The sequence below is a fragment of the Salminus brasiliensis genome, chromosome 6 (assembly GCF_030463535.1).
Source record: "Salminus brasiliensis chromosome 6, fSalBra1.hap2, whole genome shotgun sequence".
NCBI lineage: Eukaryota > Metazoa > Chordata > Actinopteri > Characiformes > Bryconidae > Salminus > Salminus brasiliensis.
In genome coordinates, this window is record NC_132883.1 from 19,814,362 (window position 1) to 19,841,604 (window position 27,243).

The 27,243-nt window shown below is 40.5% G+C and overlaps 1 long non-coding RNA gene across 2 annotated transcripts; it reads left to right on the top strand.

Annotated features, from left to right (window-relative positions):
• Positions 1 to 4,777: 4,777 nt before the first annotated feature.
• On the top strand, positions 4,778 to 27,243 carry LOC140556868 (uncharacterized). 2 transcript variants are annotated; one of them, XR_011979766.1, is made up of 4 exons: positions 4,778 to 5,011; positions 8,795 to 8,984; positions 9,295 to 9,407; positions 25,134 to 27,243. It is a non-coding gene; the product is annotated as an uncharacterized lncRNA (long non-coding RNA). The 2 variants fall into 2 exon arrangements; XR_011979765.1 differs by having other exon boundaries at positions 8,880 to 8,984.

The window sequence follows — 27,243 nt, forward strand, 5'->3', positions numbered from 1 at the left end:
TGAAACTGCGAGCGTGGATTCGGCTGCAGGGCGGATACAGAGGAACGCTATTGGTCCGGTTTGTGGAGTGGGCGTGACCGAACTACATGAACCCCGCCCCTAACCTTGACATAATTCAATTAATAAAGGTAACTGTGGAAGAGAGAGACAGAGAGAGAAAGAGAGAGAGAGAGACGTAATATTAGCACCGTCCTTTTTTATTTGTATTTATTTTTTTATTAGTTTAATATTGTATTAAATATTTACATATGTTTATATGTATTATTTAATTATTTATAAAGACTACGATATGTCATGTATTTATCTAATATTTGATTGGTTAGTTGATTGGCATCGTCTGGAATCGAAGCGATGGTCAATATTCTCTTAAGTAAGTCGTTGCCCACATGAGTCCAGGCCCAACATTACTAAGTAATCGACCCCCTCCCTCGTAATTACAGTCCCCAGCAGCGGCCATGCTGATCTTCCTGCTCAGGTTTAATGCAGCATTAATTCGACTGTATGGAGGCTTTCTCATCGCAGCTTCCCCGGATGCCAAGAGAGAGAACAGAGGTCATCTCAGTCACACGTGAATCATACGACGTCCAGTCATCTGAAAGTGGCTTGATTACGGTCTTAAGCTAAATATCGAGTAGATATGTCCTCTAAATGATCCAGTGTGCGTGAGCCTCCACTGTGCAGTTGCCGCTCTCTGCACTTGTTGCGTGGTGCTGAGGGGTGTTGGTGGGGAGGTGGAGCTCCTCGGCGCCCCACAGCGGAGGTGAAGCACAGCGCCGTGTGAGGAGCAGCACCAGTCGGCCAAAACCCAACCGGAGCTCCACTCCGCCTCACTACTGCACCACTCAGGGTTGCCACATCCGCGGTTTCCCTGCCAAATCTGGTTCGTTTGAGAGTGCATTTGCAGGTGGAAATTGTTAAACTGCCTTTTTTTTTTAAGGATACATTCAAAATGTTACCCCAACCATCAGAACATGGTTACCATTTGATTGCAGACGGTGCAAAATCCTAGACATCCTGCTGTTGTTCCATCTAATGTTGACATATAGTCAAATATGAATAAAAAAAGCTTTTACATGGGTGACAAACCATATTCCTGGGTCATTTTCAGCTTCAGCAAAAGCGCTTTTAAGCAAACTGAATTTTTTTGCTGGACTTGGCAACCCTGGTAGGAAGCCGCACACTGTGCGGTGGTGATAACGCACTCAGAAGCAGTAGTGTTTCCTACTGAATGAAGTAGCAGGCCTTTTTGAAGGCTTGAAGGCTCAACCAAGCCCTGAAGAGCAACCTGCTGAAAGGTATTGTGCTCCAGACTGCCTTTACTTATTATTAAGGTTGATGAGGTCCAAGTTCTGATTCGAAATAACTCCTAATACGCTTTTAAAAATCAATGTTAGATCCAGGGGGGAAAAATCCCTACATTTGAATACAATTATTCAGAATCACAAATGGGCTTTATTCCAAAGCTGCATAAAAAAATAAGGAGGAAAGCTGTCAAACTTCAGTGTATTCAGGACCTTCAACTACCACCTGCTTTTATGGCATGCATTGATGTTATGTTTGTAGAACAAGTGCCTCTCTGCATGGTGCTTGGCCTCTGAGCTCTGGTGGAGCTTCAGTTCCTTTTATTACAGCATGACAGCCTGTTTCTTCCTTAGGCTGCTCCTCAGCATGCTTCTCAACCTGCTCCCAGGCCTGCTCCTCAACCTGCTTCTTCACCTAAATCTCAGCCTGCTCCTTCAGAGCCTTCTCCTCAACCTGATCCTTAACCTTCTACTTAACCTACTCCCTAACCTGCTTCCTCAGCCAGCTTCTTATCCTGCGCCTCAGTCTGCTCCTCCAGCCTTCTCCTGGGCAAGCTACTACAGCCAGCTCCTCAATCTGCTACTTTAGCATGTTCCTGAGCTTTCTCCTCGGCCTTCTCCGTCTGCCTACACTGCCTAGCCGCCTCCTACTGGTCAGCAGGAGCGGAGGAGGGGGGGATGGGTGTTGAGGTCATCACACTCACGCTTTCACAGCCTCTTCCCAACCACAGCGGCAGAGCATTCCTGCTGAACTATAAACAGACCCCATACCGCCCCCATCTTCTTCCACCGCCAAAACATGATCTTCTCTCTATTCGCCTTTAACCCAGGGGCACAGACTCGCAGCGGATAGCTTGATTACTTTTTTATGCCATATGATTTGCTATTGAAGGAAGAGCTGTCAAGAAACACACGAAGCTGAACCCCATCCCGGAGACAAAATTATTCGGATTGATTGTGACGGTAAAAGCGAGAGAAACAACAAAAGCAAAGACAGCGCTGCTGAATTCGTAATGGCAATAAAATGTTTGCACAGAATCTTGGAAAGTGCTCTGAAAGACTTTGGCCAGTCTTTTTTAGAGCTATCTCTCTGGAAGTCACGCTCAGCCCTTAAAGAGCTCCGGGATGCAGCCAACACATTCTGCAAAGAGGAGCTGAAAAATGGGATTTCCAGTGGAAACCATCAAAGCCATCATTTTACAACAAATTATATTTAATAATCCAGTATAAAAGTATATCGCTGCTGTCCAATGAAAAACATGTATCTCCATTTTTGTCCGTTTTTAGTTCTCTCCATGGTTTGAAGTATGGTAGCTGCTTCTGTACACTGTGTGCATAATTCTGGTTGAATGGACCAATAGAAATGCTCCAAATAACCTCGAATAAAGTCTTATTTTACATTTAACAACGTTAACATTTTTGCCTTCTCCTGTACAGTCAACATTTTGGAGATACGTGTTTTTCATCTGACAGCGATTATATGAAAGTATTCCAGATTTGTGAAAAAACATCAGAAAAAAATATTTAATTTGTGCCACTTCAACCCAGCCTTTCTCTCTGTTTACAGATCGGACTGACAGTGAAAAATGATTGACGCATAAACCACACTGCCCAAAATTGTAGTTATGTAGACCAGGACCGGTCTACAAAGCATTTACATGAGTTGCTGCCGGTTCCGATACTTTTGTTAAACACTGGTGGTCAACACCACACATCACCACCACACAGCGTATCAGCCAGTGTTAAATCAGCAGTGCTACAACTGAACTTCGTTGTGCAGACCTTCAGTTTTGGGAATGCAGCTTTGGGGAAAGGATGTCCAAAGTGCATGGAAAGCAAGCAGTTATCTGTACTAGGCTAAAAGCTAACCCTAGCCTATGGCAGCATTCCGCATGAGACCATCCAGCAGATAGATGCTGGTGTTTTCAGGGTGCTCCCGTGTCTGTGTTACCTTCTGGCTCTCTCCTTTTAATTAGGCTGTTATAGTCAGACCTGCTGGAGTCGTCAGACACACTCTGATACTGCTCAACATTCTCTGCACTCCATAAAATTTCTCTCAGAACGAACCCTCTCTTTTTACCTTCTCAGAGTAAATGGCCACCCAGCCCGACCTGCTGGAAGATTGCCCGCTGAGGTCCCCTCTACCTGCGTCAGACCAGCTGTCACTTACCAGTCCAACCAGCAGGCCCCCCACCCACCACCACCCATAGCAGACAAGCGGCACACCCTCCTACCACTGCTACCTGTTTAGTGACCATGTTAAAACCTAAATGGACTCGTAACTATCTGCCACTATTAATATCACCACTATTAACTATCTGCTGTATCTGGTTTGGTCATTTTTATCATTAATGTTTAAATAGTTCTGATCAGAGGAGGATGGGGCAGATCCCCCTTGTGAGTCTTCCTCCAGCTCTGAGGGAGTTTTCCTTGCCACTGTCGCCGTTGGCTTGCTCACCGGGGGTCTTTGAGCCTTCATGTCTTACGTTATTTCTTTTTTCTTCTTTGTCTCTCTTTTATTAATTACTAATTAAAGCTGCTTTTTGACGACAACAGTTGTAAAAAGCGCTTTATAAATAAATCTGACTTGACCATCCAGACTGGTTAACTGCATGGTCCAAGACGATGGCGATGGCAACAATAAAGACAATATATAAATATAAATATATATATATATATATATATATATATAGCGCTACTGTTCTCGTTACATGCTAACACTTCGATTCTGTAGGCACTGCGCCTCATTGTAAACCAGCCAATCAGAGCAGATATCCTCAGATTAGCGAAAAATCCAGAACTATACAGAGCACTACTATAGGGAACGGACACGACCTCCTCAGAGAAGCCATGTGCAAGTATTCCAACCAAGCGATGCAATGGATTGTGGGTATTCCATGGCCATTAAGTGTACACTATATGTTACAGTGCATTATGGGATTGTTACAGTGCACTGAGAAGTCAGCACTACACTTTCGAACACCCAAGTAGTGCACTAGATAGGGAACAATAATTTGCTAATTTAAACATTTTAAAGCTAGTCACTTTTTTTTTAATTTACATTTACATAAAAAGCTTTCGCAGAAAAAAAGTGACTAGACGTGCTATTTTTTAATATTTTATTTAATACGGACAATATGGACTACTACGACCTCAGACAGAAACAATGGCCACCGTTCCAAATCTCCGCCTGATCCGATCCCCGCTGCCCGCAGTGGAGCCTCTGAAGTCGGCGGTGCCAGCACAGGGACAACGCTGCTGCCCCTAAAAGTCCGATCTGCTGCCGCTCATTTGTATACAAATCACAGGCCGTGCTGTAATGCCGCCGCCTTCGCCCAGACAATGCACTCATTGTGCGCGAGGACCTGGGTGGCACTCTCGGCACATGGCTCTGTGGCGCGCGGAGACACGGCGAGCACAAACGCGCGCGTGCACGGCCGCCGCGGTCCCGCCAAAAGCCTCTCAGCGCGAGGAGACACAATGCGCGCCTGTGAGAGGACGCGCGCGGAGCCTCGGCTCTCCCCGCATGTAAACGGCTAATGGACGCGACCGGCAGCAGGGCAGAGAATGGAAAGCTTACAGCTCATTAAGTGACCCTGCGGATGTTGCTACACACACGCCTAGCCTGTTGGTTTGCCGTTGGGGCGCTCTACGTTGTCACAACGTTGAACTGTGAGGCAGCGTTAGCTACGTAGTGGCTACGTAACAAGGTAAGGAGCTCCAGTAGGTAGCTAGCTAGCTAGTCCTAATACCATGCGGCAAGAAATAGGTGGTAGCTACTGTTTCAGGACCAGTGGCAACGTTGTAGACAACGTGATAATGTTTGTATGGTAGGCAGGAGTGCGTGCTTGTCGAGAGAACCCAAACGGCACCCTTCAGATCCGTCCTGCTAGCTCCTCAGCATCGTTCAGCGCGTAATAAGACAATATAGGCCTAGACAAATAGGAGAAACAGGTGGGCTATATGAGCACCCTCAGCATCCCCCTCCTTGTCCAGTTGTAACCTTTTCAGTTATTGAATTGCTGTGTTTTCTTATGTCATTTGATAAAGGCAGCTGCCCTCTTTCTTTGATGGACGTTTCATGATGAATGGCCCAATAGAAATGGCCCAAAATGACTTCCTAGAAACACACAGCCAATACACATATTAAAGAGGACCCTGACTCTAAGCATGGCCAAGGCTGGTTGTGTGAGTGTGAAGAACCTGAATACTGGTAAACAGTACAGACACGGCTCTTTATGGAGGCGAAAGTGGTTCCTCTGTGGTATCGAAGAATCATTCGTCATGATTGCTCCCTCTCTGAGCGAGGAGGTCTAATTAGTCTTTCTAATAGCTAGAACACGGCATAAGAGATGACACGACCCACTGCAGTCCAGTGCGCCCATCTCACATCATCTAGTGTGTATTTTGCCTATTTATATAAATTATATAAACCCAATTGATGTATTTTAAGTCATATTGTAATAGTATACAACACACACACCATCTTAACAGCCAGGGTTCCCCATATAGAACACTTCTCTTCCCTTCTCCAGTCTGCATTAATCCAATGCCCAGCGGCGCTTTGCATGAAATATGCACAGAACTTCTGTAGAAGTGTAAACAGACAGTATGTCAAATGATGACACCATCCTAACTTAATAGAAATATGAGAATAAATAAAGATACATGCATGGTATTTATTGTTGGATGCTCGAAGGCCAGTGTTTGTAACTGTCTACACAAATGAAGTTACTTTCCAAACTAATATTAAATTGGCCTGATGTGGTATGATGTGCAATAAGGCATTGTAGGATAAACAGACCCATGTTTTTTACAGTGGTGATAGGAACTAGGGGTTTTGATGTCTACGTCACAAATATAGCCATTTTATTTACTATCCGAAACCACCAGGCCCTATGTGCCTTCTGTGTTGTCATGGGTAATTGAGTCTGCATGTTTTAGGCCAAGTTCTTCTCAAAACTATAGTAAAGCCATGTCTCAGCTTGTATTCGTAACTATTGCACATAATAACTGCCTGCGAAGGAGCTTTTAGAGGGATTACAGGCTTCAGAAGTGTGATTTCCATCATCAGTGCTGGGAGTAATTCGGATTCTCCAGAATGGAGCAATTCACACCAAACCACCCTGAATGACATTGCTTGTATCTTAATGATTTGATTATGCAGAAAGTTTAAAAAGACAGTAGATTTACCCTTATTTCAGCAGGTTACTGTCATCTAGTTACTATCTAATTTTATGGGTGAGTTTTTCTATTCAAGTAACAAGCCTGTCTTCGCCATCCTTTTATGAATGCTTTACTCGTCTCAAACTACCCAGAATTTCACAGAGACACAGTGGGACATAATAGGACAATAACTAACAACACCTCACAGTTGTAATTGAATTATCCAATCCGCCATTGCAATTTAGGGTCATCAGCGAAATATACAAACTTTCAGCTGTTTGCAATAAACCAGATAAACAATAACAATTGAGAAAGTTGAACACAGCTAATATAATGAGCACTTTCTCCAAATTCAACACAGTAAAACTATATACTATAACTGCACCACTTATTGAATTAAGTTAATATGCCACAGCGTCCACTAAGGCCATCAGCATTTGGCTGGATTTCTGCTCAGTTTTGCGATGTTCTTGGTCAAGCACACCTAATTCAACTCACCTGTTATTTGGTAGGTTTGCCGAGTCCGTTACAGCAGGGAAATCAATAAACTGTGCTGGACTCTGGCCTCCCCCGCAATCCAGCTGTGAAGCTCTCTGTTTGAGTAAGGTGAGCTTAAACAGAGTAACTAAAACTCATGTACTTTGATTAATTACATATAACACTTAAGAAGTGCACTGTTTGTATTCATATGATCTGAGTTATTAAACCTATATGGTTTAAGGCAATCAGTTTCCTCAAACCACATGAGTGCAGATAACTCACCAGGTTTTACAGTGAACACAAACCGCCACTTTTAGTGACTACTGCAGTTTCAGAATTATACAGTCCTGCATTAGTTGCATCATGTGTGCTTGTGATAAAACACATCAAATACCTGTACTGGCTATGGGGTTTTTTGACTGTAAGGTTTGATTGCATGATGGCTAGGTCAAGAGACCTGTCTAAAAAAGTAAAAAGAAGAGTCTTTGCCTTGAACAAACAAGGAAAGGGATTTAAAAATAGAGCAGAGGCACTGGATGTTCCTAGAGATACAGTAAGAAGCATAATTCATAGGTTCAAAGGAACTGCAGAAGATCTACATCAAGATTAAGTGGCAGCAGGCACTGAGGTTTTAGTTTGCACAATAGGGCGCATACTAAACGCTGAAGGTCTCCATGGTCGTAAACCTCAACTGACCCAACAGCACAAGAAAAGTCAAATCCAATCTGCTCAAAACCACATACATAAGCCACAGACGCTTTGGGATTCTGATCTATGGGGTGAAACAAAACCGGAAGACTTTTCGAACCTATGGATCAGTGGTATATCGGAAGGGGGGAGAGTAAAGCATAGACTAAAAAGAACACCCTGCCTACAGTGAAGCACGGTGGTGGCTTTGTGATGCTCTGTGGCTGATTTGCTTCCTTTGGCACTGACTGATCTGCAGCGTGTGGAGGGCAAGGTGGATTCAATCAAGTAATAGGAAATTCCAAGAGAAAAGGTCATACCTTTTATGAGCAAGCGGAACATTGAGCGTCGTTGATCTTCCAACAAGACAGTCCTCAATTCTCATCCACCAAGGCTTGGTTTCATAAGAAGTCCTGGAAGATTCTGGAGTGGTTGTCACAGTCGCCTGACTTGAGCACATTGAAAATCTTTGGTGGGTCATAACAGCAGAAGGGTCCTCTACTAAGAACCAGAGATTCTTGTCATGAAGGGGGTGAATAATTCTGAGACTGCAGTGGTCATTTAAAGTGGTGTCTTGTGTAAAATTTGGAGAAAGCACTTGTTTGGTTGGTCTGTTGCAAACAGCTGGAAGTTTGTACATTTTGCTAATAAACCTCATGTGCAGTAGGGCTGGTGAATCATTTTAATTACAACTGCAACCAGTTCCAAACCAGATATTTCTCATAATCTCAAAAGTCCTAATCTGGAAATACAGTGGTCACTTGTAGGCAGTAAGGTATTGTTATTATAGTAATTGTATCCAAAATGGCTAACACATTTAGAATGGCTACAATTCAAGTGAGGAAACCTAAAATCTGAATGATGTAGTAAACAATTCTTTAATTTCCCCGAAGTACACAAACTCCTTTCCAGTTTGTCCTCCCCTACACTCTCCTGATTTTAAGCCAAAAGCCCTTTCTTAGAAAAGGGTATCCTCAAGCTCCCAGCCACCTTCATCAGCTAAAGGCAGTGTTCATAATCGCAGGTTAGCGACTCCATTGTTTACTTCCGCGTTCTGTCTTCTTTCCCCCTCCACTCCATGCCATATTGGATTTCAGATTTCATTATAGCGCTGAATGCACTTCCACTCATTTCTAACCGAATCAATCTTCATGTGTTAGGCCGCAACAAAGACACCTTGGGTAGCTCAGGTTTGCAAACATGGCAGAAATCCTCAGGACGCTCTAATCGGATGTTTTTGCCCAGACCCTCGTCTCTGCTGAATGATCCCGCTGATGATGATGAGGATGACGAAGAGGAGAGCGGGCCAGCTGTTACTTCTCTTTGTGCAGTGCTGGAAAGACAAAAAAGGTCAGTGATGAGGCCCATAAGACATAATAAAGAGTTTTTTCCACAGCCCAGCCATCTTTGAAGCTCATGCCAATTTGTCTTCCAAGACTATTTTTCCATGTTTTGTAAGCTAGACAGATCAGTTGTCTGGTGAAACTGTTTCGCTGAACACCGCCAACTTTGTTAACTCCTCTGAATCTGCACAACAGCAAGCCTAGCACTTTCCTTGCACCAGAAAGCTTAGGTTTAATAGCCTGGTATAAAAGCATTTATGGAAAACAGGTCATTTGAGCCATAGCAGGCAGTGAGTTTGTTTGTTCTGTCCTTTCAGATACAGTTGGTGTAGCATAGAGGATAATTACACCGCCTTCCCCATGGCGGACTGCATTGGGTTTGGTTGCCTGGCCAGGCAAGTTCACCATCCTACAGCAGTAAGAGGCCTGGGTAAGACTCCTTACACTACATTCACCTACTTCACTCTGAATAAGAGAGTCAGACAAAGACGTACATGGAATACGATAAAAAAAAAAATGTTGATAATGAAATTCATGGTTATTAGCAAGTGACCTGTTCAAATGGCACATTTACTTGATAGGGGGCCCAAACTTTTGCATAATACAGTATAAATTATTTGTGCTAATGAAGGCATTCAGCTACTTTAAGTTGCACCTATTGCCCACATAGATGTGCAAACTCACATGCACACACAGCTTGTCTAATCCTTGTAGAAAAGTATTGCCAATGGAATAGGACTCTCTGGAGCAGATAAACATTACCCTATTGCATTGAGCTGTGGAGCAGTGGAACTGTGTTCTTTGGAATGATGGTTGGTGCTCCATCCAGTACTTTTGGGATGAGTTGGGCTGGTGATTATCCAACATCCTGACCTCACTAACTTGCTTGTCAGTTAACAAAATCCTCACAGCAACGTTCCGAAATCTAAAATCTAGTAAAAGGCCCTTCCTTGGACAGTAAAGACAGCTACTCTTTCTACTCGAAGATGCTTGATTTGAGAAGATGCAATGAATAAGCAGGCATCTCAATACTTTTGTCCATATAGCCGTGCTGTTTGCGTAGTAGTAATTGGTTGGAGTTTCAGATACATACATTTGCATTTAAGAAATTGACAGTTGACAGTTTTTCTGCAGTGGTAATATCTGAGGTTCTCTAAAACATTGTACACTATAAGATCAAAATGTTAGAACTTTTGACAGAGTCATTGCATTTATGATATTATATTTCATTTCCATTTTAAAATGCATTAATCTTTTATGAGCAACACCACCAATAATTAACACATGAAACGGTCAGCATTTTTGCCAAATTTCTCAAAAATACAAAAAATCTATTTCACTAACTGTAATCCTCTCAGAGCTTGTAAGTAAGTAAGGGGAACAGTGCAGGTGTAAGTGCACTTTAATTCAGTTAGTCCTAGCTCCCTTCCAACTTTAAAGATTCCTCTCAGCTCCTCACCAGTACAGGGCCTCTACTGATTTTCAGGGATAGTAACCCCACACAAATTGAGCCTCTATTAATTCTGGAAATGGAAACGTATGCACTTGCCTGGCTAAGTGGCTAAGTTTGCAGCTGCTCCATGTCAGCATTAGCTGGCCCTCAACAGAGCAGATAACATTGCTCTCCATTTAATACAATCTCTCCAGGCCCATCGCTGCTACGTCCAAAAGAGAGGCTTCTTTTTTTGTAGTTCTCAGTGCAGTTCCTCCGCAGGCTGAAAATGTTTATTTGGCCTGGAATAAAGCAGTTTGTTTCTGTATGTCAGCTCGTGATGCATGGAGAGGGATTATCACTAGACTCGTTAATGAGCCTGAGCTTCTCCAGCTGCTTCCAGTCCCTACTGCTGACCTCTGAGTGTGCGTATGCATGTGCATGGGAGCATAGAGGCTGATTATTTGTCATTCAAGGCTGAAGTATTAGTAGCAGAGAAGTGCATTTCAGTTGAGGGAAGTGCATTTGCGCAGAAGGCTGGAAATTAGAAGGGGCCACTGAAAATGTTTTAGCATTGATACATGCCACAATTAAGGCCAAATAGCTGAGGTTCACCAATGCGACTATCTGATATAGTGAAAATGCCATCTTGGGGCTGGGGGAAAGGCCTGTCCAATAATGAAATGAGCTCTGAAGAGCGCTTTCACATTAAACACCCCACAGCTCAAGAAGGAGGAACTGCAAAGGACCAGTTCGGAATTCTTTCAGCCGTCGTCATTAAAATGAAAGGAGATCATTTTGATTGGCCTTGCTATAATCGCAAACTCTATGGGTCTGCTCTTTTTGAAGTCCCCAATAAAAATGAATGTACTCAAGCTGCTTATTACCATTTCTACTTCATTAAATAAATGATCCAGTCATCAATGGGACCACAATTACAGGCGACCCTGCTCAAAGCAGTGCAAGTAAAAGAATATTAGCTTTATTGCAGTTCCTCTCAAAGAAGATTAATCTGTAATTAATACAAATTCAGTCTCCTCGGAGTGACTCATTGGGCTCATTCTCCATGATAAACTATCTAGCAGGCCTAGCACAGGCCGAACAATGGAATTAAAACTATACATCATTGATCAAAAGAAAATAACACACAAATGTGATTATAATGCTAATTCTTCTGTAGCCTTTCATAATACTGTCAGCGGAATACTGATAACTTCTCTTAGCTTATAAGGCAGCGTTCAGATTATGGCCATTTAGACCAGAGCGTGCATGGGGAGTGGTTGCTGAGGGGGGGGCAAGACCATCTCATTTGGACGACAAGCCCCCTCATATCTCTAACAGCTCAGAAAGTCTTCTGATGCCACTAAAAATGTAAGGAAATATCATTCGTCTTGTGTTCTTGTAATGCAGCATGAACTCAAAGATGCTAGGTTCATGTGTCCTCGTGTCTTTTTTTTCCCCACCTTCAAGTAATTGAATTAACCATCAAGGCAATTTGTCGATGGACACCATCACCATGGCGACCTTTCTACAATGCGCTGGCACTATAAATACAGCATTAGCCAACTTCACTGTTTCTGCAGCATGTGGGAACTTAGTTGAGCTGTGCTAGTTAATAGCTTATGCAAATTCTTACCGAGCTCAGCAGAGACACTTTCAATGGAAGTCAATGTAAAAAAAAAAAAAAAAAAAGTTTCTATTGGTCCATTCATCAGTTTGACCCAATATCTAGTTACAGAAAATATAAAATGTGAATCAGTTAAAGAGCGGCTTTAGAGATTATGGAGCTACATTCATGTGTATTCAGATAGTCTGCACTTTCTTCAGTCCTTTATTTGCATATTGGTTCCTATTGTTGCCACACAATCGGCTTCACTCGGCTGGAGCGACAGCCACAAACTGCATGCTGTCTGAGAATGAGACATGCAGTGGGACATGAAATGATCATTTTAAGCACAATTTTTTTGACTTGGCTTAAAAACAGTAATCAATTGCACTTCTGTTCAGCCATAACCTTAAAATACATTACATTATTACGTCACATAAAAAATAATAACACATGAATGATAGACCTGTAGTTAACTAGTCTTTCAATCAGTAAGGTTTGCTGTCTAATGTTACAGTGACCAGTCACAGTAATTGTACATTATGTTTAACATCATTTTTTTCTTTCTTATGGAAGCTGCAAAGAAGCAGGCCATTCAACGGTGGCCATAAACACTATAGTGAGGTCTCTGGGTCATAATACTTCCTAGAATCCCCTCCTCCTCCCACCATCCCACCCAAAAAAAAGCTGTAACCAGGTCCCAGCTAAAATTGAATTGTGGCTATGGCACTGGTTCAGGCCATGTGAGAAGGGATACAATGCAAGGTTCCATGGTGACTGAACTCACTGTAAATTGCTGTAAGCTCTAGCAAGAGAATAGTGCCATACAATTAGATTTAATGTCGCTGAGACAATGTGTTCTGCTTTTGAAGGTAGATCATAACGCTAGTGTTTTATATTGAACTTCATTTTTCATTTTCTGGGTACTTACCACAGATTTGTCCCTCAAGTCTGTTCTCCTAAGCAGTGGAATGGTGGATCCCATTATTTCGGGGCCTGATATGATCAGCAACTCTCCACTTTTACAGTGTGATCTCCGAACATCTCCCTCTACTGTCTATGTCCACACCCATTTAATGTGTGAACATTAAAATTCTTCCACAAGGCCAGACCAAACATCCTCCCGCAGATATCACGCCAGACTATGATTGCGCTGTTCCCTGCCGTGGTTTATGTTGTTCATTTTTCATGGCTGATGGCTGCCCTGGATTCTCGGTTTGGTGGAACGTCTTGTTGAGGAAAACTAGACCCAATGCTTTGAGGCTATTGTTCTCCAATGCTTTATTTGAACTTGTACAGCCAACGACTTAGAAAAGAGAGAAATCCCATGCTTGGTTTAAAGAGACACACATGTAAAACAAACCCACACATATACACACGTGGGAAGGGTGGAAATTTGATGAGAACGTGTCTGAAACTTCTCTGAAGTAATATCTCACTCGCACACACCCGTGCCACACCCACAATATGTCATTTGAACACAATACATGAGGAGAATGTGTCATGCAAAGCGCTGTGTCCAGGTCCACGCCCCAAGCTGACTTCCAGGAGTTTATTGTCTTAGTCCCGTTGGAATCTTTCTCACTCTCTGCAGCATGACTCCATATGCAAAACAGCTGAAGTGTAATAGACCTGCTTTTATACACAGAGTAGCAGAACATGCTCAAATAGTTCAGAAACTAAAAATCAGTCATATTCTCAAGAAAATGAGTCATGATTTCAACAAAATAAGTTAAACTTCTAGCAAATAAGTCATTTTAAATAATCGCAGCATAAACAGGCTTTTAAATTTGTGTAATATCTGTAGTAATCAGTCATTTGACCTAGCTATGCTCTACAACGACTGTTAAGGTTAGGCTTTGTGAGACATTACCATTTCCAGCCTGTGTAGTTTCAGTTAGCTATAATCACAGTCCATCTTAACGTAGCATGGTAACCTAAAAAGCCAATGCTATGTAGAGACTCTAAACTGAGTATGACAATTTCTCATTCTGTTGGATGAGATTTACTGTTATTATGTAAAGCCTGCCCAACATCAGTTATGAAAGCACTTGTGGGTGGAGGATGGATAGGTCACTCAGTCTTCTCATGTGTTGGGTTATTTCATAGGAACTGTTGCTTAGCTGGACAGGTTTTTCAGAGCATTGTAAAAAAAATCCCATCCAGCCTAATGAGAAATTGCAGCACACAAAGAATGTGTTGATAAATTCAATTCACTTTACTTCTACTTTAGCTTGAAATAACTGCTTCTTCTTTTTCGGATGTAATGCCACTATCAGAATAAAAAAACAGTTGGTTCACTGGAAGCAGAAACCAAAACCCAACACTATTTCTAAACTGGTTAATTCTGTTTCTTTAACACAGAATATATGTGTTTTACTCCACACAAGATTTTGTGGGCATCAGAAAGAACAATCAGCTCTGACAAGAGAATGTTAACATGCACATTTTGTATTATCCTTTAAGACTTCAAAACAACTGAAAAGCACTGCTGGCTCCAGACTACTTTTTTTGGTGTATTCTATTTAAAACAGCAAAGGGGAACCCTCAGGTCCTTTTAGTGTTTCAGAGAAGGCCGAATGTTTTCAGGGAGTTTAAACATACATGGCTGTCTATTATTACCTTATTTTTATTCAATATAAGTGAGGTTAAAGTATCAAGTTTTATTTCTATGTTAAGCAATATCATCAAGCGTTATAAATGTGGTAGGCTGTCCTGGTGTTTGCCCACCATGTGAAAAACCACATGATGATATGTGGGGAATACTTAGGTCTTAAATTAAATGAAATTAAATTGAATGAAATGAATCAATAATACAATGACGTTATGTAAACTGGTGAGCTTTCGCCGTTAATACGGCAGGAGTAGTTGAATTGTTCATGAATTGAACATGATTTATCACTGAGCCCAGATGCAGTCGACCAGCTAAGACATGTTTGGTATATGAAGTGCACTTCTTCAGTTCCCAATAGTAGATGCTGGGGTAACACTGCTAACAAGCCCTCAGATTCAGTTAACACACTCCCACAAACTGTGTTTCTCTACCTGTTCAAAACACAAACAAGTCTTTATTTGTTTGGCACAGACCAATTATTGTGTTTGTTAGCAGCGCTAGCCTACAGAGGTGTAAGGAAATATTGATATGTATGTATAGAATTATTGCAATATTATGTTTAACAATACTGTATTGATTCTCAAAATTAATTTTCAATGAATAGTTTACATCTAAAGATTGGTGGCAGACTGTGGTTCATACATTTTGTCTTCAGATATCACTGTTCTGATTACGTAAAAAGCCAGCTGTTCTATTATGTTATGTCAGTTTTCGTAACATTTGATTCAAGCAAATCGCAATATTATATTATAGATTATATTATATATTGTTATATGTATCACCCAGTTTTTGCCAGCCATACTAGCCTGGCATCTCCTGTTGTTAACTAAAGAACATCATCAGACACCAACCATATATTGGCTGATTAACTACATCTGGGCTACAGTGATAAATCATGTTAATTTGATTAGAAGCAAAACTATTGCTTTAATGTCCTTGATTACACTATAAATTGGCATAAAAACTGAGCTGTGATCTGCAACATCTCATTACAGGTATTTCCTCAGTGACTATAAAGCTAATATGCAAGTTTTTATAGTTAGAAAGTTGTGTACACTGAGGAATTGAAGCATATACTATACTGGCCCATTTAAATAGATCATTATAAACTGAGTACTGATTTGAGATAGAATATGTAATTTCAGACGGATGAGAAAGTGGCCATTGTGTGACTCTGCCTAAACAGGGGATTTCAACCATCATGCAAATCAACAAAGTGCATCATTAGCATCAACATTACAGACAGGACCAAATGATGTGGCTTGAATTAATTTCTCATTTGGCAAAAGACACAGTTAGAGGGGCAGCTTTCGAGTGCTGTTTGATGAAAATACAAATGGGCAATCAACAAGCTGTTCTGTATGGGCCTGTTTACCAACAGTCAAAAACAGGTCCCTGCTATCTCCTCCTGAACTTTACCAAATTATTATTGTTTCATAACTGCTATCTCAAAGGCTAGTTAAAATGCAAAATCTGTGCATCATAAAACCTACCTCTTAAAATGATTGGCACAAAGTGTCGCCTGTAAAGTGACAACCACTAATTGTTCGTCCTGCGAGAGCAGCCTCTGAGCCTTCTGCCTACTTGAAGACCTTAATGGTTCTTCTCTTGATCAAAGATGGACAACACCACAAGTAAAGTGTTTACAAGGCCCCCTCTCTCATTTCTGGTGACTGGTGTGAGGAATATTGCATGGTGGTGGTGGGCTGATTGGCGAGCTGATTTGTTTCGGATGAAGTTGCACAGTGTTCAGCCTCAGACTCTACATTTGGCCTTACTGCAGAGAACACGTACAGAGGGAAGGGGCAACTCAGGAAAAGCTGCCATACAAATGTAGACATGCACAAGGCCAACTTCCATAAAAGTGCCCTTAAAGCAAAGATTCAGGACAAAATTAAAAGACAGTTTTTTAAATAAATGATCTCAAAGAATTACTCATGTGGCTTCTAACAGTGTATAAGGACGTAAACACTCACTGAAAAATTTGAATAAAAAAAAAAATCCAATTAAAAAGTCACATTATTACACAGTTAATTAGAAATTAGCAATTAGAGGACACTCAACTGTAACAAGTAAGTTTTTTTTTTTCAGTTAAACATAAATAATATTGCAAATTTGAACTAGATTTACTAGAGAATTTACTATGTCTTCATTTAAAGTGATATTTCTTTGTACTCATTTTTGGAGTGTTTCTTTCGTCAAACCTTTTAACTTTGAACTCACATTTCTTATTACTGCATCTCAGGTTTTGCAAACTATATATAAAGCGTTTGTTTATTTCTTATGGCACATTACCACCAGCTTTTTCGTTCACTTGGGCTGACAAGTTATGGATTGATGCAGCACTGTTGGAATCTGACATTTGTATTTTAGTGAATAAAATGACTTAACTACAAAACTGAAAACCCTCTGTTAAAGTACAGTTTGAAGCTTGAATTATGCAGAAATTATGGTAACTAAATTTAAAAACATCTGTTTCAAAGACAAATGTTAAAATTAATATTTGAACCAAATAATTTTCATATTCTTAATTCAGATGAATTAAGAACAGTGCTTAATATACTGCTATTTATACAAAATGCATAGGTTACACTGAAAAAAAAACATTACTATTTACATTTCTGGCCAAACTGTTAACTGTTATAAACTGAAACCAAGTCCTCTAGTTATGTCATAACTGCAGAGCTTACATATTATTCTCACAGTGGTTAATTAAGTCTTTAAGTTAAGTAGTTACTAAATAATAAGTGTTAAAATGTATATTTTGCATTTGTCTCATATTTTTCTTGTATTTTTCCCACTTATTTGGGTATGTATATGTACCAACTATGGTCGTAATTTTTTTTACATGTTCATTTTCCAATCTGTTTATCCCTTTAATTTAAGCAGGCTGTTTTGTTACTGTGCTTTTAAGACCGATGTATGGCTGCTCTGTATAGTGTTTCAGTAAAAAAAAAAACTTAATTGGGCAGAAACACTCCTTATAAATTCACATGCATTCAATTCTTATGTTTGAAAAAAGGAGATTTTGGTTTTCTGTTATATGGGTGGGCCCTTTTAAGTGGGTAAACTGCTACTAACTTACCACGGCATGTAAAGCACAAGCGTATCTCTTGCTGTATTATGACTCGATGCATTTCGTGAGACTCTGTGACATTTATTAATGCATGAGCATTGAAGACACCTTAATGGAGCTGTGGAGCATACTTCGGTGTAAGACTACCTCACTTCAATGAGTCGGCGCTTGTAAGGATGGGATTTTGGGGAAATCCCTTTCCGCTCGCCGTCACACACAGGGTATTTAGAAACATCCGCATTGTGCCCCCCGCTCTATGTCAGTCGCCCCAGGTCATGCGGCCCAGCCGACAGACCACCTGCTATCGGTAATGTACCAACACTGTGAGCGATGACAGCTTTCCGATAAATGTAACGGCAAGTAGGCCCGGGGGCATTGGGGAATGTGAGAGACCCTGCCGAAAAGAGCTTATACACTCACACTGAGCACAGATGTTTTAAAGCGTAAGGACAGAAGCTACAATGAGAATGTTCTTCTCGTGAAAGCGAAAGGATTAGGCCCACTTGCAGCTGTTTCTTCGCACACATGACCTGTTAGCACATTAAAACACGCCTGCTATGCAGGTGAGGAGCGGCAAGGAAAACTGCAAACGATGGCTGGGAATATAGAACCAACGAACCAAACATATTAACAAATTTGATTTCTTTTCACATACTGTGTAACAACCATGCTACACGCAGTGCGCTTCATTACACTAGTGTTTCATTTGTTTACTAGCTTTCAAATGCACAAACCTAATTGGCACAAATTTCCCTTAGAGGCAGATGGTGGGGGTCATAAGCGGGTGTTTAACAAGCAGCAAGCATGTTTTCTGTTTTCAGTAATTGATTTTGGGTTCATTACATTTGTTTTTATATTTTGTCCAAATTTCTATAATTGAAAATGTAGTACAAATAAAATTCCCCAGCTTTCTATCGGTTTTGGTATTGTGACATACAAATAAAAACTTATTAATTAGTTGTCCTTTTTAAAAGTAGATTTAATTGTCAACTGGTTTCATAATATCCGGGAAAAATCCGCCCCTAACTGAAAAGGCCTACCCACGTGGGCATGACGTGATTACTGGTGATTTGTAGAATATACATGAATATACATGAATATACACCAATGCAAAACCTCAAACATTTCATGCATGCGTGTAAGAAAGAGAGAGACTGTAGCTGTGTCCCAATTCAGGGGTGCAATACATAAAGACACAGCCTTCGAAGGCTGCATAGAGTGTGAAGGCCGAACTCAAATCAAATCAAATCAAATTTTATTTGTCACATACATAGTCATACACAGTATAACTTGCAGTGAAATGCTTTTATGACAGTCTGCCCACATCAAAGCTATACAATAAAGATCTACATTTAAACTTAACTAAACCTTAACTTAATGAAGTAAAGTGCAAAAGTGCAAAAGAAAAAATAAAATAAAAAATAAAAATAGAATAAGTTACATTTAAGTTAAAAAATAAAATATAAAAATATGAAAATATAGAAATATAAGCAAAAAATAAATAAATAAAAATACAAATATATACACAGATGAAATGGTGCGTGTCTGTGTGTGTGTGTGTATGTATATATATATATATATATATATATATATATATATATATATATATATATATATATATATGTGTACATATTTATCTGTATGTGAGTGTATGTGGGAGTTAAAAAGAAATATTTTCATAATTGTCCGTAGTGTGTTTTCCGCGAGCCATGGTTGTGTATTGTAGTAAGTGAGGGTCCAGTTTGTGTATGTAGATTTTTTTTAATTTAGTGTCCTAGTCCCTGTCCCCATTCAGGGCACGGATGGCTCGTGGAAAGAAGCTCCTCCTCATTCTCTCTGTGTTAGCCTTCAGGGTTCTTAAGCGTTTCCCCGAGGGCAACAGAGAAAACAGTCCATTGTTGGGATGACTGGGGTCTTTCACAATCTTCTTGGCCTTGGTCCAACACCACTTCTTGTAGATGGACTGCAGGTCAGGAAACTCCATCCTAGTGATTCGCTCCGCTGAACGTCTCACTCGTCGTAGCGCTTGCCTGTCCTGCTTGGTTCTGTTCCCAAACCAGACTGTGATGTTCCCCGTGAGGATGCTCTCGATGGTGCAGGAGTAGAAGGATCGTAGTACCTTGGAGGGCAGTCTGAAGTCCCTCAGTCGTCTCAGGTGGTATAGGCGCTGACGAGCCTTCTTCGTTATGGTGTTGATGTGGCAACTCCATGACAAGTCCTGAGAGATGGTCACTCCAAGGTATTTGAAGCTTTCTACCCTATCCACTGCCGTTCCACTGATGTGGACAGGTTGGTAGCTCCTCTGCACTAGGGCTGCGGATTTCCTGTTTGTTTGTGTCACTACACAGCAGTTTCTGCCCTCACCGTTGCGTCACGAAACACTGCTCCTGTCAGCTAGCAACCTTGGCAGCTGCAGTTGGCACACAGTGAAACTCTGGACATGTTGGATCCTTCATTGCCGTGGAAAAGAAAGACGTGATGTGGGACAGCCCAGTCGCGTCGCCGTGATGCAGTCGGTTTTCGAATGAAGCCTCAGAAGTATGCAGCCCCTGATTTGGGACACAGCTACTGAGCGAGAGATAGAGCAAGCAAGCAATAAGTGCAATCAGAGAGCTCCATGGGAGCACAGATTGACCAGACCAGTTAATCAGGGAAGTTACCTTCTGGTAAGCATCACTGTCGTCATCTCTTTCAGGTCTCTTTCAGTTTTTTGTCTGCTTTTGTCTTGGGCAAGAATGGTGCTTTATTTCTTGAAACATTTCGCATTGGGATTGTATCTGGATACTTTAGAGCAATGGTGGGGGTTCTACAACTTGGTGGCACAATAGATGGTTCCATTTGGTAACCCTACCCCAAAAGCTGTGGATCAGTATAGTGATGTTCAGTAAAAGTTTGCTTCTATGGTGTTACATCTACAAAAATAGACAAATGTACAGCCCAGAGAAAATAGCAGTAGCAGCAGCCATCTTCAGGCCTACAGTGTCTTCGAAATGTAAAATGGTCCGGGGCAAGTGTGTAATGATTTAGGCATGCCGTTTGCTCGGTGCTAGACACTCAATATAAGCTTTTATTAGTTGTTAGTAGCATCAGCCTTAGCATTTCAGCTCAAAACCAAATGAGAAAACATGCCTTGGTGGATATTCTGCAATTTGGGACTTGTTTTTTTTTTTTTTTTTTTTTTTTTTTTTTTTGAATACTGTGTAAAGCAGACTCAGGTAAGCTTCAGCCTTGCATCCTTTATTGAGTTTTTGAAACGTAGACAGGAAAGTCCAGCCAGAGAGACAGCCCATGCAGGGGGGAATTCTTACTGTAGGGAAATGTCAGCCTTGGTTCTCAGACAGCGGACTTCCTTCAAAAGGCTCAGGAAAATAAATCAAACATATGCGGGTCCATGTTCCAAGCGGTCCAGAAACACACGTTCTGTTCTGTTTTTGTTTGAAGTTCTGACTCAGAACTTCCAGTGCTATTGAAGAAACAGAAAGGCCTCAGATACAGAACTGGTTCAGGCCTTCACTTTCGACAAAAGATTAAGGGTTGTTCCTGGAAAGGAAGAGCAACAGGGGAGTTATTATCATAAAAATCAAATGGTAGTAAGGTTAAAAAGACCAGGTGCTGAGTATTGCTTAATTAATTCCACGATCTGGCCTGCGGAGGAAAAGGCATAAAAGTGGCATTTCATTTCATATATTTGCATTTTCTCACACCTCTAATTGGCAGCATTTTGTCATGTTTGAACTTGACCTAACATAGAATGTCACTAATAATAAAAAAGTTATAATATATATATATATATATATATATATATATATATATATATATATATATATATATATATATGGATGGACAGACGGGGTCCCTGGTCAAAACATCAGTGAGCTGATCTACACTTAAGATGAAGGTTCTTAAATGGTTATAGGCTCTGACATCTATTTCTAGAAAGGCCCTTTAATTGGTGTCTAACTTCTGCATGGAGTGGAGCTGCTTTAAACTTTAAAGGTTCTTCATATTTGCACATCTCATTAATGGTAATGGTTTTTTAAAATGCCATCCTTTGGGGCAAAAAAATGGCTCAGAAGAACTCTTTTTAGCACCATTATTTTAACCATAGGCCTAACAACGTACAGTCAGTTATTTGTCTCAGTGTAAATTTCAGAGGCATGGATTAAACTAATCATCTTAGCACTTGTGTACTGGACTTGTGTGTGCTTTTGTTTCATGCCGTGATGTTATTTGTTATTGATGGGAAATTGTATTAGTTACAATTCTATTCACATTTATAAGACTTTTAACATAAGAAAACTGACACCCAGAAACAGAGAAAAATGGTACACATTATGTAAAAGTTTAATAGATTATTTATTTTTTTATATTACAGCTCAGCAAATGCAACAAAACTGGCCAAGCTGCAATTATAATCAGAAGTTTTAGTTTTTTATCTACAGGAACGGATAAAGGTACAGCGCAGAGCTTAGACTAGGCCATACAGCCATATTGAAGCCTGAATTTTGCTTGTATTTTCGTCCATTTTTGTAGATACAAGTACATCATAGACTGTCAGAAACCACATAAGTCGGTTTATTTGAGTTCACTTAACAAGAAGACATGTTCTGAGGCATGTCTGTGCCATGCAGTTTGCACATAGTTTGCTATGTAGTAAGAGAATACGCTTCAATTACCTGTCAATTAGCTGCATTATCATCTTGGCTCCAACTGCAGCTCTAAAGGAAGAGACCAAAAAGTATTTCGGCGAGGGGCCCACACAGGTTCCTGCCAAGAGCCAAAGGATTTAGTAAGCCACGTCTATGTGTAAGTAGTGCAGTACAAGCGAAAATTGCACTCTCATTCTTGGTCTGCATGGTGAACAACACTTCCACCAAACTGAAACTCTGTAAGCCTTGATTAAGAAAAGCAGGTCCAATATAGACCCTGTTACATATTGCTACCAATCGAGCGCCCCGTGTCTGCAGGCAACGTATCTGATTTATCAGGGAGGTAGGAACATTCGGAATGAACGCTGCTCGTGTAGAACTGCCTACAGCATTACAACAACATGCCAGCCGGAGCTTTTCATTTGTAGCAAACGCCGCTTAATTAAAGTTTTCTCAGCACGAGAAAGACACAGGCACAGTCTGGGCCACCTTGAATTTCTCACAACTAGAGCTCTCACTCTGAAATAAGCCATCTTAAAGCTCTCTTTTTTTTTGCATGGCTTATCTTACGTTTCATATCAGTGCAGCGTTTATCATGAGACTTGGTGGCTTATGTCCCACACTTCTACTAAAAAAAAACAAAAAAAAAAACTCTTAAGTTAAATCAGTTGTTTAGATTGGCTGTCTCAAAGAAAATCCCAGGCTGGACCCGGCACGATGAGGTCATTGAGGAGCGGTCAATACGGATTAAGTCAAATTGCTTGCCTGTCTGTGGAAGCACAAGAGGAATTGCTCAAGTAGCAAAAGAGGAGGGGAAAAAGTGCAGTTTTAGGCTATGTTTTTCTCTCCCGACCAGGCCCTAATTGAGGATAAAGGCTCTTTTCAGGCACCCACAGCTGTACAGTAATTAGAGCTTTGATTTGAATGTGATACCTTGTTTTAGCAAAAGGACCCACCAGACGCTGGACCCTCAAACACGCAGCAGTTTACACACCGCCATCTCATTCTGGATCATATTATCCGCATTTTCTGCAGACGTTTCTGGGGAGGCGTTTGCGAGGATCTGTCACTCTTTTACCCTTTCAAGCACCATGAGGAACGGATCACTGGAATACCAAATCGATGGCCTTTTAGCATGTCACTACTTCACACATCCAGAAAGCAAAGATTATAATAGCTAAATGAGCAACACATGTCAGGATGTACTTCCACAAGCTTGGGAATTGATCACTTCTTCAAAGCAGTTGGGAGCTCAGAATGCCCGGAGAAGTAGCGACAGGCCATGTTTTTATTTCTGTGCTTCGGTACATAGATACTAGCAGTGTCAGACTCTTAACTTATTTAATTCTTATTTTAATTTAATTAAATTCTTTTCAGGTATTCAGGACTTCATTAAATAAAAAAAACACCACAGTTTGATTTGTTGCGAAAATGGTTCAGTGAGTCACTGGACTCAATATTTATTACACACTGCATAATTTGCACACTACCCCTAATTATTTATTATTCTCTGTCTGTATTGTGTTGTGTTGTCTGTCTGCACTTGTACTGTGTTGCACTTGTGTTCTGTATGCACTGTCTATGTTGCACCATGGTCCTGGAGGAACGTTGTTTTGTATTACTGTGTACTCTGTAAATTGAAATGACAATGAAAACCCACTTGACTTGACTTGAAATCCAAGAAATTTAACCTCAGTTTGATCAAATTATGATTCTTTTAGAAAACAAATTAATGCCTAATGAAAGCCCCACATTTAACTTTAATTTGATTGTCATGTTTTTTTTTTAAAATCATTTAAAGCATCAAAGTTTAACATCAATTTGAATAACTTATTAATTCAATACATAATGAAATCCCAAAATCCAGTTATATATAAAGTACAATAATTATGTATAAAATATATTATACACAATAATCAATCTGAGCATGATAAAATTTAAAATTTCATCATTTTATAAATGTACTGAATACATAAAAATGGGTAAGTAAATAAAAAATAGTTAACTTGAAATATAGACAGTTTAATCAATAAACCAACCCTTTTCTATTTTAACTTGGTCTTTTTTGGGAGGGGGGGATTTTTATGCTTAAGGAGCCTGAAATTTTATTTGTCAAACATGAGTGCACATGTCATTGAATTTACAGTAATCAATTATTTCAAACACCACTGCAGTGTACCACAGAAACAATAGATGCATCTGTGTGTGTGTGTGTGTGTGTGTGTGTGTGTGTGGCACTTTTTGTTCTGTTTGTGGTAAACAGCCAAAACACCCATGTGTTCTAGTAGCCTATAAAACGAGTGAGGAATTTTGATGGGCCTCCTCTCAGTTCTCCCTTGCTCTGCATATCCTTATTACAAGTGTTTTGTGGTGCCTGCAGCAGAACCTGCATCTGCGCAGGTGACTCCTGTTTTTGCACGGATTGTCTAATGAGATTACAAGTTTGTTGCTATTTTCGCTGACAGCTATCGATAAAACATCATCTTTACGGCTGGTGTTGTTTCTACTGTTTTTCTACGGGGCCGCTGGGTGGGAATGCGTTAGGCCGCGGGTCCGGCTCCAGAGTGGAATATCCATTATCATCAGCGTAGCGGCAGCCTTCGGCCTTCCATCCTTAGAAGAGCTGAAATGAAACCATCTGCTTTCGCCATCTGTACTCTATTTGTTAATTATTCCTGGTCCAACACTGTGTCTTTCTCTCTCCTTCCTTTTTCTCTCTTTTTTTTTTGCCCCTCCTGTCTTTCACTGAAATAACTGTAGGCTTCCTTTTTCTCTGTAGGCCCAAGAGAGCTGTGTGGTCACCGAGGCCGTCTGAGCTGTGGAGCTTTCAACGTCTTAATAAAGATGAAGATTGCATCACGTCTGGAGTTATTAATCAGCCTTCGTCTTTTTTTTTTTTTGCCCCCCCCCAAGCCCCTCTGTCAGCATTTCTCTTCATGAAGCATGTCTTTTAGCTAAAGGTACTAAGGCTTAAGGCCTGACTGGCAACCAGCAACTGTAAGAGAGCTCCCAGAGTACAGAAACAAAGCTTGGGAGTGGAAGTGGGAAGCAGAATCCCATCTGGGGTAATCAGACCTCACGCTGCATTCCACCGCAACTTTCACAACTTCACGCAGCCACTGTCTGCTGCTAAATTTGATTGATGGAGCACTCATCATTAGTGTTGTGGTCTCGGCGAACCTTTGTAACAGGATTTGATTAGTCGTGTTTCCACGCAGTTTAATGAAGACCTAATGTCTGCCATTGGCGCCGCGTACGAGTCTAACTATGATTTAGTGTGTGATTGTTCTGACGTGTGCAGAATTAATTATTCACTACAATAAATCAGCAAAAGCAGCCGCACTATTAAATTTGCATTAATTTACTTGATTGCAATGTTGGTAGTGTGCATTCTAAAAGCTAGAAATACATATCGCCATGCAAACACCCTAAATGAATCACAGAGAAAAAATACAAGCTAACCTAATGGCTGTGCTGGGTTCCTTTCCATTCGAATGCATCAGAATGAATTGCTTCATGAAACTGTGACAGCTCAGGCTTGAACAGCATCAGATCTACCTTCTGGTGCGACCAGAGTAGGTGTCTTAACTCATTTATTAACCATCTATTATTTATGACAATGTTTTAAAATTTTTGGAACCAACCTCAGACGTTTTATGTCTTTACTGGAATGAAACACCATGAAACATTCATTGGTCCAATTACTTTTGAGCCTGAGAAAATGAAGGGGCTATGTGAAAATGGCCTAAATGGTAATATATGTAATATTTTAAACATATTACAGTTAAATAGAAATTAAAGCTGCAAGTCACACTTCAATCAAATCTGTACTGCTTCATTTCAAATCCACTGTAAATTAAGAAATGTATAGCAATTGTGCCACTGTCCAAACACTTATGCACCTGACTGGATCGATGGATGGATGAGACACACAGCTATGTAGATAGATACATACATACATACATACATACATGTCACCTTGTATTTTTAAGGTGGTACTAATTTCAGGCATTTCAGGAAAATGGGTCACAAAGCAGAGGTCAATGATTGGCTAAAAGGAGTGAATTCGTTTGAGGGAGCCAAAGGCCATAGTGTGAAGGAAGTAGTTGAATTTGGGGGTATTAAAGCATATGGTCATACCGGTCTACCAGCAGTGGCAAAATCCCAGTCTACATGAATTTCTCATCAGAATTGTGTCCTAAAGACGAAACTCACAGACTGGAACCAGGCGCATGTTTCATTGCTTGTGAATCGCTTTCAGGTAAAAGTTGCTTCTATCAGTCAGCGCAGGTCCTTCACAACCCAACTCTCTCCGCAGGGAACTGCATACCATGAACATATGGAGCAAGAGGGCTGGGCTCACTTCTGCTCAAGAATTCAGATAATTTCCTATAGGCCAGGATTTCTGCCACTGCTAGTAGACCAGTATGACTGTATGCTTACGATACACCTGCAAATTCAGCTACTCCCTTCACACCATGGCTTTTGTCACCCCCAAATGCAATCACTCCTTTTTGCCAATCATTAACATCTGCTTTGTGATGCATTTTTCACACATTGAATAAGACATTAGTGACACATGACACATTAGTTGTTAGTTGTTGTTATATAAGTAAGCGATGCAGCTTTGATTTAAATGGGATAATTTGAAGAAAACAATATAAAATATATGTGCAAGCATTCAGTTGATGGAAAGCTTTAGATCATGATATACTGTTATGTTATTGTCATGGAATAAATTTCTGGGATTATTTTTTTCTCTGAGTTTTAATGGTTTACAGATTAATGCTCCATTATATCATGTGGTATGGTGTATGTGTTTTTTTAAAAAGCAGGATTTCAATGTTTAGGCCAGAGCAGAAAGCAGTGTAACTTTAGTGATAGTGATG